The sequence below is a fragment of the Leptonotus elevatus genome, chromosome 11 (assembly GCF_054856555.1).
Source record: "Leptonotus elevatus isolate MCC_2025b chromosome 11, RoL_Lele_1.0, whole genome shotgun sequence".
NCBI classification, from domain to species: domain Eukaryota; kingdom Metazoa; phylum Chordata; class Actinopteri; order Syngnathiformes; family Syngnathidae; genus Leptonotus; species Leptonotus elevatus.
Window position 1 is genome coordinate 12,753,953 of NC_141249.1, and position 16,277 is coordinate 12,770,229.

Genomic DNA, 16,277 nt, shown 5'->3' on the forward strand with positions numbered 1-16,277 from the left:
AGTCAAAATACATTTTTGTGATGGATGTTGCGTATTGTGCAACAGTGCTAGTGATTAGACAGTTCTTGAGAAACGTGATAGTTTGGGTGGACCTGAGGAACCTTTTTCCCCTGCTGACGCTTTCTGAATTTAGCCGGTTTCTTGTGTGTGTGTGGCCATTTTTTGGACAACTAGAAGCTACCTATTTTTAACAGAGAATAAATACATATATAGAGAGTACATTAACTCAAGTCAAACAGACTGGTAAATAACCTTAACATGAGACAAGTAGAAGAAAAATATTTACAACATTAAATAAATTTCTTGAAAAGCGTTAATTAATGACTTTTTTTTTAATATTGCATGAGTGACTAGACTACTCAGAACATATTCCTTCCACCAATGCTCCATTAAGAAGCAGTGAACGTTCATCAATGGCAAAAAACGTATGATATAATCATTGTTCTTTGCCAGCTTCACGCTCAGGAAGAAATATCTCTTCTCGTCATCGTAGCTAGGCGAGACCAAACACTTTAGAAACACATTTCTCAAGTTAAGAACTATAGAAATGATCCCTGAAAGTATAGTCTTAACGTACAAATGGAAGACGACGCTAAGTCATCAGAGAGAGTACGATTTTCACTCAGAGGGCCTACTTTTGCTCACACTTACCTAAAACAACTTGCTCATGTTTGGTAAACAAAATGAAGGTATTGCAATTTTTCCTTTATTAGTTTGACTCTGCACTGCACTCAAAGGATCTACTTTTATTTTTTTATTATTATTATTTTTTTTACAAAACAAGTACCTTAATTTTTTGGGATGCTCTGTGAAAGCAGATCTTTCTATTCTGTCAACAATCAACATTAAAATACATTTAAACGAATTCCATGCTGTTTGTAACAAAACATTTACTACTTGTTTTTCAGTGCAGCTGAAATTCAGTAATATGAAGTAAGATTTTTCATAAATTGATATTTTACCAAAAAAAAAGTGGTTTCCAGATATTCATACTTCAAATGACGAATTTAAAAGGATATTATATGAAAGAAAGGTTTTCTTTCTGAATTTGGTGGAAACACATATCTGAACACGAATGCTGAGACTAATGAAGCAAAGGGCTATCGTTTGTGTTACAAAGAAACAGTTGACACATTTGACTGTGAAACCGTCTGTTAAAATGGTATGGCGAGTAATTGTATAGCCCGCCTCGGATTTTACATATCAGTTCGCTCTTGTTTCTCTTCAGATCGTATAAATCTTTCGCCTTTTACTAAAGATTTCCGTGGGGAGGAACAACAAGAGTTTATCTCAATTTTTTGATGCTCTGCGAAGCGGAGCTTCGTATTCTGTCAAGTTTAAAAAAAACATAAACATTCAATTGACATAATGCTGTTTGTAAAATTATTGTAGTTGCTGACTGCTTCGTTGTACTATGCAGCATCCATGTTTTGCTAAAATGACACCAAATACTTGAATTATCTAATTTCCACTTTTTGCCTCGCTAAATACTTTCGCTAATGCTAGCACTATTGCTATCAACAGTTTTAAACACGAACACACTTAGATTGAGACACAGTTTGATTGGCTAGTTCACGCTTGCGTCTCTTCAAAGTCTCATAAATCTTTTGCCTTTTACTAAAGGTTTCCAGATTTAAAGTACATTAACACAAGTTTAACAGACTTGTAAATAACAAAATATACATCAACCTTACATCAGACAAGCAGAAAAAACAAGTAAATATCATATTAAATTCATCTGCTGAGAAGGATAGCATAAAATAAACCATATAAATGTTACATGAGTGAGTAGACGCTAACTACTCAGAAAATATTCCTTCCATCAATGCTCAATTGCAAAGTTTTCACTCAGAGGACCTATTTTTGCATACATTGATTTTTCCAATTTTTCCTTTTTTGGTTTGACTGAGCGAGGGCTTACTCAAGATTTCCGTGGGAAGTAAAAAAACAAGTATCTTATTTTTTTTGATGCTCTATGAAAGCAGTTTTCTATTCTGTCCATATTAAAATACATTTAAACAAATTTCATGTTATTGGTAACAATAGTTGCTAACTGCTCAGCTGTTCTTTACGACATCCACACATTTTGCTAATATGACCTCAAACTACTGTACACAAAAAGCTGATAGAAATCAGTGTTCCATCCTTTTCAGGATTAACACGGATAATGACAGTACTCTACTTCACTACTTGTTTTTCAGTGCAGCTAAAATTCAGTAATATGAAGTTGGAATTTTCATAAATTGACATTTTACACACACAAAAAAAAAGTGGTTTCCAGATATTCATACTTCAAATGATGAATGTAAAAGGATATTATATGAAAGAAAGGTTTTCTTTCTGAATTTGGTGGGAACACATATCTGAACACGAATGCTGAGACGAATGCAGCAAAGGGCTATCGTTTGTGTTACAAAGAATCAGTTGACACGTTTGACTGTTCGCCTTTTGCCAAAGATTTCCGTGGGGAGGAACGACAAGAGTCTTTGTCAATTTTTTGATGCTCTGCGCAAGTGGAGCTTTCTAAAGTGTAAAGGAACTCTCTGTGCACAAGGCATGCTTTTATTTTGTAGAGGCCCGCAGGAAGTGGCGCGCTGTCTCACAATTTCAGTTTCACTTCTTCGTTGTAGCGTGTTGTGCTCTGCTTTCACAGAGCATCAAAAAATTAAGGTACTCGTTTTGTTGCTCCACACGGAAATCTTGAGTACAGTTCGAGGCCTGGCTCACATAAGATCAAATGAGCCGAGCCAAACCAAAAAAGGAAAAATTGTAATGCCTTCAATTTGTTTACCTACCATTAGCTGGTTGTTTTAGATAAGTGTGAGCAAAAGTAGGTCCTCTGAGTGAAAATCGTACTCTCTCTGATGACTTGGCGTCGTCTTCCATTGGTACGTTAAGACTATATTTTCAGGGATCATTTCTATAGTTCTTAACTTGAGAAATGTGTTTCTAAATTGTTTGGTCTCGCTAGCTACGATGACGAGAAGAGATATTCCTTCCTGAGCGTGAAGTTGGCAAAGAACAATGATTATATCATACCTTTTTTACCATTGATGAACGTTCTTTGCTTCTTAATGGAGTATTGATGAAAGGAATATGTACTGAGTAATTACTTATGCAGTTAATTGAAGCGTAATTAAATTAAATGTATTTAAAAAACCAATACATCAATAAACTAACATTATTCAAATAATTGTTTCAACCATGTTTGAGTTTGAATGAAAACATATACATCATCGCGAGAACCGTGTTCTACACTCAACATGTTTTTTAAAGTTGACAGAATGAAAAGCTCTGCTTACGCAGAGTATCATAAAAGTCAGATTGACTCTTATTACTCCTCCCCACGGAAATCTTCAGTTAAAGGCGAAAGATTTATACGATTGGCAACATTTAAGTGGATCGAAAAAAGACATCACTGCCGTGTACTGCAGTACAGGTGAGCCACTCTTTCTCCTTTTGCACCCCCCTTCCTTTTTTTTATTTTGTAAGAGCCCCTCAAACGCTTCCACTATTTGCCTTGCTAAATACTTTCGCTAATGCTAGCACTATTGCTATCAACAGTTTTAAACACGAAAACACTTAGATTTAGACAGTTTGATTGGCTAGTTCACTCTTGCATCTCTTCAAGTCACATAAATCATTTTGCCGTTTACTAAAGTTTTCCAGATTTAAAGTATGTTAACACAACAACTATAACAGACTTGTAAACATCAAAATATACACCAACCTTGCATCAGACAAGCAGAAATAACAACTTATATCATATTAAATTCATCTGCTGAGAAGGACAACATAAAATAAACCTTATAAATGTTACATGAGTTAGTAGATGCTAACTACTCAGAACATATTCCTTTCGTCAATGCTCCATTAAGAAGCAACGAATGTTCATCAATGGCAAAAAACATATGATATAATCATTGTTCTTTGCCAGCTTCACACTCAGGAAGAAATATCTCTTCTCGTCATCGTAGCTAGCGAGACCAAACACTTTAGAAACACATTTCTCAAGTTAAGAACTATAGAAATGATCCCTGAAAGTATAGTCTTAATGTACAAATGGTAGACGACGCGAATTCATCAGAGAGAGTACTGTTTTTACCCAGAGGACCTACTTTTGCTCACACTTACCTAAAACAACCAGCTCATGTTTGGTAAACAAAATGAAGGTATTGCAATTTTTCCTTTATTAGTTTGACTCTGCACTGCACTCAAAGGATCTACTTTTATTTTTTTATTTTTTTACAAAACAAGTGCCTTAATTTTTTTGGATGCTCTGTGAAAGCAGATCTTTCTATTCTGTCAACAATCAACATTAAAATACATTTAAACGAATTCCATGCTGTTTGTAACAAAACATTTACTACTTGTTTTTCAGTGCAGCTGAAATTCAGTAATATGAAGTAAGATTTTTCATAAATTGATATTTTACAAAAAAAAGAGGTTTCCAGATATGCATACTTCAAATGATGAATTTAAAAGGAGCATATATGAAACAAAGGTTTTCTTTCTGAATTTGGTGGAAACACATATCTGAACACGAATGCTGAGACTAATGAAGCAAAGGGCTATCGTTTGTGTTACAAAGAAACAGTTGACACATTTGACTGTGAAACCGTCTGTTAAAATGGTATGGCGAGTAATTGTATAGCCCGCCTCTGATTTTACATATCAGTTCGCTCTTGTTTCTCTTCAGATCGTATAAATCTTTCGCCTTTTACTAAAGATTTCCGTGGGGAGGAACAACAAGAGTTTATCTCAATTTTTTGATGCTCTGCGAAAGCGGAGCTTCCTATTCTGTCAAGTAAAAAACAAACAAATATTCAATTGACTTTTAATGCTGTTTGTAAAATTATTGTATTTGCTGACTGCTTCGTTGTACTATGCAGCATCCATGTTTTGCTAAAATGACACCAAATACTTGAATAATCTAATTTAACACGGACTATGACAGTAGTTTATTACTTATTTTTCAGTGCTGCTAAAATTCTCTAATATGAAGTTGTGATTTTCATAAATTGGCATTTTACTTTTAGCACTTTTTGCCTTGCTAAATACTTTCGCTAATGCTAGCACTATTGCTATCAACAGTTTTAAACACGAAAACACTTAGATTGAGACACAGTTTGATTGGCTAGTTCATGCTTGCGTCTCTTCAAAGTCGCATAAATCTTTTGCCTTTTACTAAAGGTTTCCAGATTTAAAGTACGTTAACACAAGTTTAACAGACTTGTAAATATCAAAATATACACCAACCTTTACATCAGACAAGCAGAAAAACAAGTAAATATCATATTAAATTCATCTGCTGAGAAGGATAGCATAAAATAAACCTTATAAATGTTACATGAGTGAGTAGACGCTAACTACTCAGAAAATATTCCTTCCATTGATGCTCAATTGCAAAGTTTTCACTCAGAGCACCTATTTTTGCATACATTGATTTTTCCAATTTTTTTGGTTTGACTATTTTTTTTGATGCTCTGTGAAAGCAGTTTTCTATTCTGTCCATATTAAAATACATTTAAACAAATTTCATGTTGTTTGTAACAATAGTTGCTAACTGCTCAGCTGTTCTTTACGACATCTACACATTTTGCTAATATGACTTCAAACTACTGTACACAAAAAGCTGAGAGAAATCAGTGGATCGTTGTTCCATCCTTTTCAGGATTAACACGGATAATGACAGCACTCTACTTCACTACTTGTTTTTCAGTGCAGCTAAAATTCAGTAATATGAAGTTGGAATTTTCGTAAATTGACATTTTACACACACAAAAAAAAGTGGTTTCCAGATATTCATACTTCAAATGATGAATGTAAAAGGATATTATATGAAAGAAAGGTTTTCTTTCTGAATTTGGTGGAAACACATACCTGAACACGAATGCTGAGACGAATGCAGCAAAGGGCTATCGTTTGTGTTACAAAGAATCAGTTGACACGTTTGACTGTTCGCCTTTTGCCAAAGATTTCCGTGGGGAGGAACGACAAGAGTCTTTGTCAATTTTTTGATGCTCTGCGAAAGTGGAGCTTTCTAAAGTGTAAAGAAAAGAATAATCGACACACGCTGATTCCATACAGTTGTTATTTTCCAAAGACACTCTGTTGTTTACTCTCTGTGCACTAGGCATGCTTTTATTTTGTAGATGGCCGCAGGAAGTGGCGCGCTGTCTGACAATTTCAGTTTCACTTCTTCGTTGTAGCGTGTTGTGCTCTGCTTTCACAGAGCATCAAAAAATTAAGGTACTCGTTTTGTTGCTCCACACGGAAATCTTGAGTAAAGTTCGAGGCCTGGCTCACATAAGATCAAATGAGCCGAGCCAAACCAAAAAAGGAAAAATTGTAATGCCTTCAATTTGTTTAGCTACTGTTAGAGTAGACAATATTAAGTATTGTACTCTTTGCGTGTTCAATTAACTGAATGGTGAGATCCTGGTGAAGAAGTCCCTTTGCAAAGGTATTTATTAATTACCAGAAGCTTCTGAGGACAAAAAGCTGATGACACTGAAGCCGTGTTCTATCAGGTTGTCTGTCTCTCCAACGTGGTGCATCAATACTTATTCAAAATAGTGGGAGACTAGAAGTCTCCTCCCATCAGCAATATAAACAAGAAAATCCCATCTCTCCTCCCTTCTGCAAGTTCAGCAAGTTCCCATAGCTATAAATCAGATTAGAGAAAAACAATCACACATCAGCCCGTCTCCTTCGGAAGAGACAGATACCAGACACATACACTCCCTTATTTTCTCAGGAGTGTGAGACACATAAAAATGCTATTCATTTAGCCATACTGAGTTAACTAAATCTAAAACGGCTAAAATATAATTTAAAACTGAAAAACAATGTTAATAACTTAACAATCCCTCATTTGAGCTCATAAGAGCTCAACACATTAAAACATTTTTTTCAATGGTTGTGTGGTAAAAATAATTATCCTTAAAACATCCCTTTAGCAGAAGAGGAGGTAGTTTAGCAATCATATGACATTAAAAAACAATTTGATACATTTAAAAGATTTTTAGTGGAATAAGCATAGCATATGTGAGGCTTAACATAAAATGTTGTTCATTAAAAAGTGTCGCAATGTATCGGCAGACGAATATGTGTTCTTTGAAGCCATCTTGTGATGAAGTTTTGTTGAATGAAAAAAGTGACGCAATAGTTCTTTCTTCTTTAAGAATCTGGGGTAGACTACCCAAATTCTTCGATTTGTCACGGGATTATTCTGCCCGAAAATTTGACTGTTCGTGAAATGATTGCCCAAGAAGAGGCACTTGACTTGATCCGTTGACTGATGTCCTCAAACGGTGTCAAATGATGTCGAAACGGCCGCTCCAGAACGATCACTGGGTCAGCTGACGTGGCTCCAGGTCGGAGGTGATAAGATTGATGATCATCAGTTGATGAGATAGCTGAGCCTGGCACATCTCCTTTCCAGTTGTGGAATTTCCTCTCTCCTTTCAACCTGAGAGCGTCTCTCCTTTCAACCTGAGAGCGAAATATGTTTTTAGTCTTCTCATAAACCCACATAAATTTTATTTGGAGGAAAAACCCTGATAGTTTTTGTTAGTTGGGATTAGTAAATGTTATTTGGTTAAGATCCATAGGTCCTGCACTGTTGGAACAGGAAAATATCTATTTTTGTGACATTAAAATAGAGCCCAGCCTTTGATTGAGTTGAATGACATTCGCTCATTCATTAATATAAGACAGAGCTTGTAAATATTTATTTTTCAAATAGGTTTTGTTCAATAATAGGTAATTTTTTACCATGACTAAATTTGTTCTAAATTTGCATAACTTTGCCTTTCATATCTCTTATTCTCTTCCCAGAATCCCATGACCGGCCGAATCCTGGCATGCTGGGAAAAACTCACATATATTCATATTATCTATACTCTTTTGCAAACACTGGGCTCCAAACATTACATTTTTCAAATGTGATTCTGAGATAAAAGATATAATATAATATAATTACCTTCATTCGGCGAATATGCATTATTGTCCTTGCTTGCTTCAGACTTACTTTGCGATCGATTTCCTCTGGTAGATTTCTTCAAACTGTGGATTATCACTTCAAACTCATCCTGTCAATTGGAGTGTAGGCCGATACCCCACAACCTTTTTCATTTCGTTTTTAAGTTTGATTTTAATTTTCTAACTCGTCTACATTGGTTAATTTCTTAAACATAAACTCCCTCATTTGACAAAGATCCACTGATTTTTTCAAACACGTCAAGATAAAGGGAGGACAAAATAGAGACCTCATAACTCAAAAAACGTCATAAATAACTCAACCCTCTAAATCAGGCTATGAGGTAAACAAAAGAGCTACAAAACACTATAAAACTGAGCATAAGCAGATACAACTTAAGACACTAATATATGATGACTTTGGGGCCATAAAAAATAGAGGTAACCATATTACTCTAATTCTCCTAGAGTCCCGAAAATTATTTAAACTGCCAATCAACCTCACCTCTTTTACAGATTAGTGGGGCTGAGGATAAAATTACACAAAATTTACAAATATCTACCATTTCCTTGATTTAATCAAACTAAAAATTATCTTCAAACTTCTAATCTTTTACATATTAGCGGGGCTCATAAAAAACACAGCACACAAAATATTTCTGGGATTTATAAATCACAGTGCTGTTAAAAAAAAAATCAAACTTAGCCATCAAACTCTTAGTTAGTCTTTTACTTGTTACTACTCATTTTATTCTATTATTTATTTTATACTATAGCTGCAGCTGGACGAAGTCCAAAAAAGTTCCTCACGGGGAAAATAAAAATATATCATATCATAACATATTAATAAAATTCCCATTGTACCAATTCAGAAACTGATTCTCCCAAAAATATAGGCAAAAATTTAGTAGGCTATAGATTGAAATAAATTTTCTCAATCCCTCATTTCAAATTAACATATGTCGTTTTCAATTTCCTGAAATATCTTGCTATAGATCACAGCTCCCCACTCAACACATTAAAAATGCCCCGCATACTCCGTGCAGCATTTTACTGAACAAGGATCACATCCCATTCCGACCACCAACTTTCTTAGTCCAGGCCCCCAGCAGAAGGCAGGACGGCAGCTGTTGTCAATGTTCAACCCTGGCCAGCATGGCGGCTGCTGTGGCAGCAATGTTCAGAGCAGGCATTTAGATTTCCTCCGGATGCAAAACAGCCATAGGGGAGAAGTCACTATAATGAGGCGTATACACAGTCACTGGGCATTTTGGAAGGTGAACATCATGTTTTTCTTAGGCACAGGACGAGAAGACTGTTGCTCTGCGGCTTTTGACCTTTGATCTCTGCCACATCCATTCAGACGCTGTCTGCAATGCGGATCCGATGACACAGTCTTTCTGAGAGCTCACCTGATCAAAAAATGCACACTCGTTGATACAATGCATTAAAAATGCCAGACTGAGGATATGGGATCATAGCAAGACAGTTCACTTCCTGCTTTCTCAAAAATGTTTCGTAAAAAAAACACAGCCTCTTTATTCATTTTTTTTTTTTCAATACCCCTTCAAATAGCTACTAGCCATACAACGTATCAGCAGCTGGGGCGCATCCCGTTCGCAGTTTGTAATCAGTGAAGGCCATCAAACCCTCATCTCTGCCTTGGAACTCAAACATCAGTTTCTGAAATGACACACTCAGAAAAAAAAACAAATATTAAAAATCATTATCAATATGTCAATTTCAAAAACATTCATAACTCCTTATTCAACTATCTTACTTCCAGCCACAGCTATACAGATGTAGGCATAATCATATCAACTCAACATAGCTCAAACAAAATGCCATTATTTTATCATTACTCTTTATTCATTTGTCCCGAAAAGGGAAAGTTAACAAATTAACCGTCTTCATCAATCATTAAAGTGTAAAGACTATTAGCTCAGTCACTAAAAAAAAAATATATATATAAAAAAAAAAAAAACACTAATTTAATATTCTTTTTTCAAAAACTCAACAATATCTTTCAAATACTATTACTTATTTTATATTGTTTATCATTCCTCTCTTACCATTTTGACAAAGAAAAAGTCCCATTACGAGGACACATTATGCTCACAGCGCACAGCCCAGCCCCCACCTTTTTTTCTAACCTAGAAACGGGGGGGGGGGGGGGGAATCTTAACATTATAAATCGCAAAACCTATTTTATCCCATTCCCATTAATAAAACAAACGCCACTATCACAACAGTCTCATCTCACACAAAACAACACCAAACTTAGTTAAAACATTGAAGAAAAACAAACAAAATCCCCATATGCACTTTTCTCACACACAATAACAATAATAGCCCCCACCTTTTTAGAAGCTAGATCACACACTCAAATGCATACGCACACACTCTTTAGTCATTATAAAAAACGGTGTCATTCTATCAATTCGTTATCTACAAATCTTATAGCATTTAAACCGCAGTTTCGTACGGTTATTTCAGTAAACGGGTTAACTTCGAACAAACCACCCGTAAACTGCTCCAGAAATGCTGGAGTCATTTTAGCATCAAATTCAGCTTTTTTCCATTACCAACAAAGAAAATACAAAATTCTGACATACCATTTTGTCCAGCAAAAGCTTTGTATACAATCGATCCATAGTTTGTTTTTTCATTGTTCATCGACGCTTTTATTTTTCGCTGAACCGGAAGCGCATTCAGGACAAACCATTCTGTATCCGGGTCGAAATCGCCTCCATTTTGTTTATAGGCTATTTTTACTTTCAGTTTCAATACAGTGACGTCTCACTTTTAGTATTAATAGTTCAATATGTTAACACATATGGCCACACACAGACACACATAAGAATCACGTGACCTCTCGTTTATACACAGCGGTTACCCAATCCCGCTGAGCTAAACTGTTCTCCATATATTGCAAAATTTTTGCAATGCGCTCATTTTTTAAAGAAATTGTCACGCGCTCACGAACTCAACCGTGGAACAAAAGGAATTCAAACGGGAATCCTGACCTCAAAACTACATATTGTAGAAGCGCCAAAGAAATAAAACAAAAGTTACACGTAATCTCTCGATTGCAAATACAGTGATACAAAATCCAATCATCGCTGTAATCAACCTGGACCCCTCAATACTGTTCAATTTCAAACAGGCGCTTTTTCAAATAAAAGACATATTACGTGTACGAGAACTTTCACACCAAGAGCCATGAACAATTATGTTACTTGTCCTCAAATCCGGTCAAAACTGCTAAAAAAGCAGAGCGCACACCATAATCTTCGCGATCCTTAGTAAACAAGAAAGACTTGTTACGTCATCCGGCAAACCCTTTTATTCAATATATATTATGGTCTAAGGATTCTTCATAGCGTTGACGAAAAACAAAACAAATCAAAAAATTAACCGCTATTTCTTCCTGTACAAAAAAGCTTCATCACTTTGAGTATACATTTTACGTCACTTCTAAAATGCACCACTCCACGACGTGTTTAGTTCAATATCGTCGGAATTATCAACTCCCTAACGACATCAAACTATAACTTGTTCACACAGATCTCATTTAAAATTTAGACAATTTGGAAGACGAAAAACCAGTTGCAGCGGACCCAAAACAGACAGAACCTCTCTACGTGGATAACAGTCTCCACTTACCGTACTTTATTTATTTAGGCCTAGAAGTTCCGCCCGTCCTTGAACGCCGCATCTAGCTCCACGTCAAAATACCACCATCCGTTCGGTTCAACGGAGGAGACCATTCGTTATAATTCAGCGTCGGCGGTCACCATTTGTTAGAGTAGACAATATTAAGTATTGTACTCTTTGCGTGTTCAATTAACTGAATGGTGAGATCCTGGTGAAGAAGTCCCTTTGCAAAGGTATTTATTAATTACCAGAAGCTTCTGAGGACAAAAAGCTGATGACACTGAAGCCGTGTTCTATCAGGTTGTCTGTCTCTCCAACGTGGTGCATCAATACTTATTCAAAATAGTGGGAGACTAGAAGTCTCCTCCCATCAGCAATATAAACAAGAAAATCCCTCTCTCCTCCCTTCTGCAAGTTCAGCAAGTTCCCATAGCTATAAATCAGATTAGAGAAAAACAATCACACATCAGCCCGTCTCCTTCGGAAGAGACAGATACCAGACACATACACTCCCTTATTTTCTCAGGAGTGTGAGACACATAAAAATGCTATTCATTTAGCCATACTGAGTTAACTAAATCTAAAACGGCTAAAATATAATTTAAAACTGAAAAACAATGTTAATAACTTAACACTACCATGAGCTGGTTGTTTTAGATAAGTGTGAGCAAAAGTAGGTCCTCTGAGTGAAAATCGTACTCTCTCTGATGACTTGGCGTCGTCTTCCATTGGTACGTTAAGACTATACTTTCAGGGATCATTTCTATAGTTCTTAACTTGAGAAATGTGTTTCTAATGTGTTTGGTCTCGCTAGCTACGATGACGAGAAGAGATATTTCTTCCTGAGCGTGAAGCTGGCAAAGAACAATGATTATATCTTACGTTTTTTGCCATTGATGAACGTTCGTTGCTTCTTAACGGAGCATTGATGGAAGGAATATGTTCCGAGTAGTTACTTATGCAATTAATTGAAGCGTAGTTAAATTAAATGTATTTAAAAAAAACAATACGTCAATAAACTGACATTATTCAAATAATTGTTTCCACCATGCTTGAGGTAAAATGAAAAAATATTAAAGCTTTGTACTTTGCTTTGTCCCCCAAAAATGCATTAAAAAAAATTATACTTTTCTCAATGCTCATACAGTTACATAAATGTGTTTCCACAAGAAGAAAAAAAGTGGGAGGCAGAGCGAGCTTCAAACATAACATTGGTTTATAAAACCCAGATATGACAGGATCACCAAAGTGTGTACAGAAATACAAATACATCATCGAGAGAACCGTGTTCTACACTCAACATGTTTTTTAAAGTTGACAGAATAAAAAGCTCTGCTTACGCAGAGTATCATAAAAGTCAGATAGACTCTTATTACTCCTCCCCACGGAAATCTTCAGTTAAAGGCAAAAGATTTATTCGATTGACAACATTTAAGCGGATCGAAAAAATACATCACTGCCCCCCCCTTTTTTTATTTTGTAAGAGCCCCTCAAACGCTTCCACTTTTTGCCTTGCTAAATACTTTCGCTAATGCTAGCACTATTGCTATCAACAGTTTTAAACATGAAAACACTTAGATTTAGACAGTTTGATTGGCTAGTTCACGCTTGCGTCTCTTCAAAGTCGCATAAATCTTTTGCCGTTTACTAAAGTTTTCCATCTTTAAAGTACGTTAACACAATCACTATAACAGACTTGTAAACATCAAAATATACACCAACCTTACATCAGACAAGCAGAAAAAACAACATATATCATATTAAATTCATCTGCTGAGAAGGACAGCATAAAATAAACCTTATAAATGTTTCATAAATTAGTAGACACTAACTACTCAGAACATATTCCTTCCATCAATGCTTCGTTAAGAAGCAGCTAACGTTCATCAATGGCAAAAAACGTATGAGATAATCATTGTTCTTTGCCAGCTTCAAGCTCAGGAAGGAATATCTCTTCTCGTCATCGTAGCTAGCGAGACCAAACACTTTAGAAACACATTCGCCAAATTAAGAACTATAGAAATGATCCCTGAAAGTATAGTCTTAGCTCCCCAATGCTGGATGACAGGAAGTGACCTGGATGACAACCATTTTCACTCAGAGGACCTATTTTTTGTGACTTTTCAGGATTAACACGGATAACGACAGTACTCTCGTTTACTACTCGTTTACTAGCTAAAATTCAGTAATATGAAGTTGGAATTTTCATCAAACTAACCCTAACCCTTTCTTAAAGATTTCCGTGGGGAGGAACAACAAGAATATATCTCAATTTTTTGGTGCTCTGCGAAAGTGGAGCTATCCAGTGAATGAACTCACGCCTTTTCCATATTGCTGAAGTTATTTACTCTCTGCGCACAAAGCATGCTTTTATTTTGTAGATGCCTGCAGGAAGTGGTGCGTGGTCAATCGTATAAATCTTTCGCCTTTAACTAAAGATTTCCGTGGGGAGGAGTAATAAGAGTCGATCTGACTTTTATGATACTCTGCGTAAGCAGAGCTTTTTATTCTGTCAACTTTAAAAAACATGTTGAGTGTAGAACACGGTTCTCTCGATGATGTATTTGTATTTCTGTACACACTTTGGTGATCCTGTCATATCTGGGTTTTATAAACCAATGTTATGTTTGAAGCTCGCTCTGCCTCCCACTTTTTTTTCTTCTTGTGGAAACACATTTACGTAACTGTATGAGCATTGAGAAAAGTAGAATTTTTTTAATGCATTTTTGGGGGACAAAGCAAAGTACAAAGCTTTATTATTTTTTCATTCTAACTCATACATGGTTGAAACAATTATTTAAATAATGTCAGTTTATTGACGTAATGGGTTTTTAAATACATTTAATTTAATTACGCATAAGGAACTACTCTGAACATATTCCTTCCATCAATGCTCCATTAAGAAGCAGCGAACGTTCATCAATGGCAAAAAACGTATGATATAATCATTGTTCTTTGCCAGCTTCACGCTCAGGAAGGAATATCTCTTCTCATCATCGTAGCTAGCAAGACCAAACATTTTAGAAACACATTTCTCAAGTTAAGAACTATAGAAATGATCCCTGAAAGTATAGTCTTAACGTACCAATGGAAGACGACGCCAAGTCATCAGAGAGAGTACGATTTTCACTCAGAGGACCTACTTTTGCTCACACTTATCTAAAACAACCAGCTAATGGTAGGTAAACAAATTGAAGGCATTACAATTTTTCCTTTTTTGGTTTGGCTCGGCTCATTTGATCTTATGTGAGCCAGGCCTCGAACTGTACTCAAGATTTCCGTGTGGAGCAACAAAACGAGTACCTTAATTTTTTGATGCTCTGTGAAAGCAGAGCACAACACGCTACAACGAAGAAGTGAAACTGAAATTGTCAGACAGCGCGCCACTTCCTGCGGGCCTCTACAAAATAAAAGCATGCCTTGTGCACAGAGAGTTCCTTTACACTTTAGAAAGCTCCACTTTCGCAGAGCATCAAAAAATTGACAAAGACTCTTGTCGTTCCTCCCCACGGAAATCTTTGGCAAAAGGCGAACAGTCAAACGTGTCAACTGATTCTTTGTAACACAAACGATAGCCCTTTGCTGCATTCGTCTCAGCATTCGTGTTCAGATATGTGTTCCCACCAAATTCAGAAAGAAAACCTTTCTTTCATATAATATTCTTTTACATTCATCATTTGAAGTATGAATATCTGGAAACCACTTTTTTTTTTGTGCGTGTAAAATGTCAATTTATGAAAATTCCAACTTCATATTACTGAATTTTAGCTGCACTGAAAAACAAGTAGTGAAGTAGAGTGCTGTCATTATCCGTGTTAATCCTGAAAAGGATGGAACAACGATCCACTGATTTCTCTCAGCTTTTTGTGTACAGTAGTTTGAAGTCATATTAGCAAAATGTGTGGATGTCGTAAAGAACAGCTGAGCAGTTAGCAACTATTGTTACAAACAACATGAAATTTGTTTAAATGTATTTTAATATGGACAGAATAGAAAACTGCTTTCACGGAGCATCAAAAAAAATAGTCAAACCAAAAAAATTGGAAAAATCAATGTATGCAAAAATAGGTGCTCTGAGTGAAAACTTTGCAATTGAGCATCAATGGAAGGAATATTTTCTGAGTAGTTAGCGTCTACTCACTCATGTAACATTTATAAGGTTTATTTTATGCTATCCTTCTCAGCAGATGAATTTAATATGATATTTACTTGTTTTTCTGCTTGTCTGATGTAAAGGTTGGTGTATATTTTGATATTTACAAGTCTGTTAAACTTGTGTTAACGTACTTTAAATCTGGAAACCTTTAGTAAAAGGCAAAAGATTTATGCGACTTTGAAGAGACGCAAGCATGAACTAGCCAATCAAACTGTGTCTCAATCTAAGTGTTTTCGTGTTTAAAACTGTTGATAGCAATAGTGCTAGCATTAGCGAAAGTATTTAGCAAGGCAAAAAGTGCTAAAAGTAAAATGCCAATTTATGAAAATCACAACTTCATATTAGAGAATTTTAGCAGCACTGAAAAATAAGTAATAAACTACTGTCATAGTCCGTGTTAAATTAGATTATTCAAGTATTTGGTGTCATTTTAGCAAAACATGGATGCTGCATAGTACAACGAAGCAGTCAGCAAATACAA

At 35.7% G+C, this 16,277-nt stretch overlaps 11 non-coding genes and 2 pseudogenes across 11 annotated transcripts; 6 read left to right on the forward strand and 7 right to left on the reverse strand.

Moving 5' to 3' along the window:
* Positions 1 to 354: 354 nt before the first annotated feature.
* On the reverse strand, positions 355 to 570 carry LOC147165869 (small nucleolar RNA U3). The gene has a single exon (XR_015096587.1). It is a non-coding gene; the product is annotated as a small nucleolar RNA U3 (small nucleolar RNA).
* A 638-nt stretch (positions 571 to 1,208) lies between these two features.
* Positions 1,209 to 1,321, forward strand: LOC147165870 (U5 spliceosomal RNA). Its single transcript, XR_015096580.1, has one exon. It is a non-coding gene; the product is annotated as a U5 spliceosomal RNA (small nuclear RNA).
* Positions 1,322 to 2,895: 1,574 nt separating this feature from the next.
* On the forward strand, positions 2,896 to 3,110 carry LOC147165871 (small nucleolar RNA U3). Its single transcript, XR_015096595.1, has one exon. It is a non-coding gene; the product is annotated as a small nucleolar RNA U3 (small nucleolar RNA).
* Positions 3,111 to 3,290: 180 nt separating this feature from the next.
* On the reverse strand, positions 3,291 to 3,415 carry LOC147165872 (U5 spliceosomal RNA; annotated as a pseudogene).
* Positions 3,416 to 3,838: 423 nt separating this feature from the next.
* On the reverse strand, positions 3,839 to 4,053 carry LOC147165873 (small nucleolar RNA U3). The gene has a single exon (XR_015096592.1). It is a non-coding gene; the product is annotated as a small nucleolar RNA U3 (small nucleolar RNA).
* A 626-nt stretch (positions 4,054 to 4,679) lies between these two features.
* Positions 4,680 to 4,793, forward strand: LOC147165874 (U5 spliceosomal RNA). The gene has a single exon (XR_015096577.1). It is a non-coding gene; the product is annotated as a U5 spliceosomal RNA (small nuclear RNA).
* Positions 4,794 to 5,145: 352 nt separating this feature from the next.
* LOC147165875 (U5 spliceosomal RNA) lies at positions 5,146 to 5,254 on the forward strand. The gene has a single exon (XR_015096584.1). It is a non-coding gene; the product is annotated as a U5 spliceosomal RNA (small nuclear RNA).
* Positions 5,255 to 12,378: 7,124 nt separating this feature from the next.
* Positions 12,379 to 12,593, forward strand: LOC147165876 (small nucleolar RNA U3). Its single transcript, XR_015096591.1, has one exon. It is a non-coding gene; the product is annotated as a small nucleolar RNA U3 (small nucleolar RNA).
* Positions 12,594 to 12,968: 375 nt separating this feature from the next.
* On the reverse strand, positions 12,969 to 13,088 carry LOC147165877 (U5 spliceosomal RNA; annotated as a pseudogene).
* A 382-nt stretch (positions 13,089 to 13,470) lies between these two features.
* Positions 13,471 to 13,685, reverse strand: LOC147165878 (small nucleolar RNA U3). Its single transcript, XR_015096594.1, has one exon. It is a non-coding gene; the product is annotated as a small nucleolar RNA U3 (small nucleolar RNA).
* Positions 13,686 to 14,029: 344 nt separating this feature from the next.
* Positions 14,030 to 14,142, forward strand: LOC147165879 (U5 spliceosomal RNA). Its single transcript, XR_015096583.1, has one exon. It is a non-coding gene; the product is annotated as a U5 spliceosomal RNA (small nuclear RNA).
* A 361-nt stretch (positions 14,143 to 14,503) lies between these two features.
* Positions 14,504 to 14,718, reverse strand: LOC147165880 (small nucleolar RNA U3). Its single transcript, XR_015096586.1, has one exon. It is a non-coding gene; the product is annotated as a small nucleolar RNA U3 (small nucleolar RNA).
* Positions 14,719 to 15,881: 1,163 nt separating this feature from the next.
* On the reverse strand, positions 15,882 to 15,990 carry LOC147165881 (U5 spliceosomal RNA). Its single transcript, XR_015096585.1, has one exon. It is a non-coding gene; the product is annotated as a U5 spliceosomal RNA (small nuclear RNA).
* Positions 15,991 to 16,277: the final 287 nt, after the last annotated feature.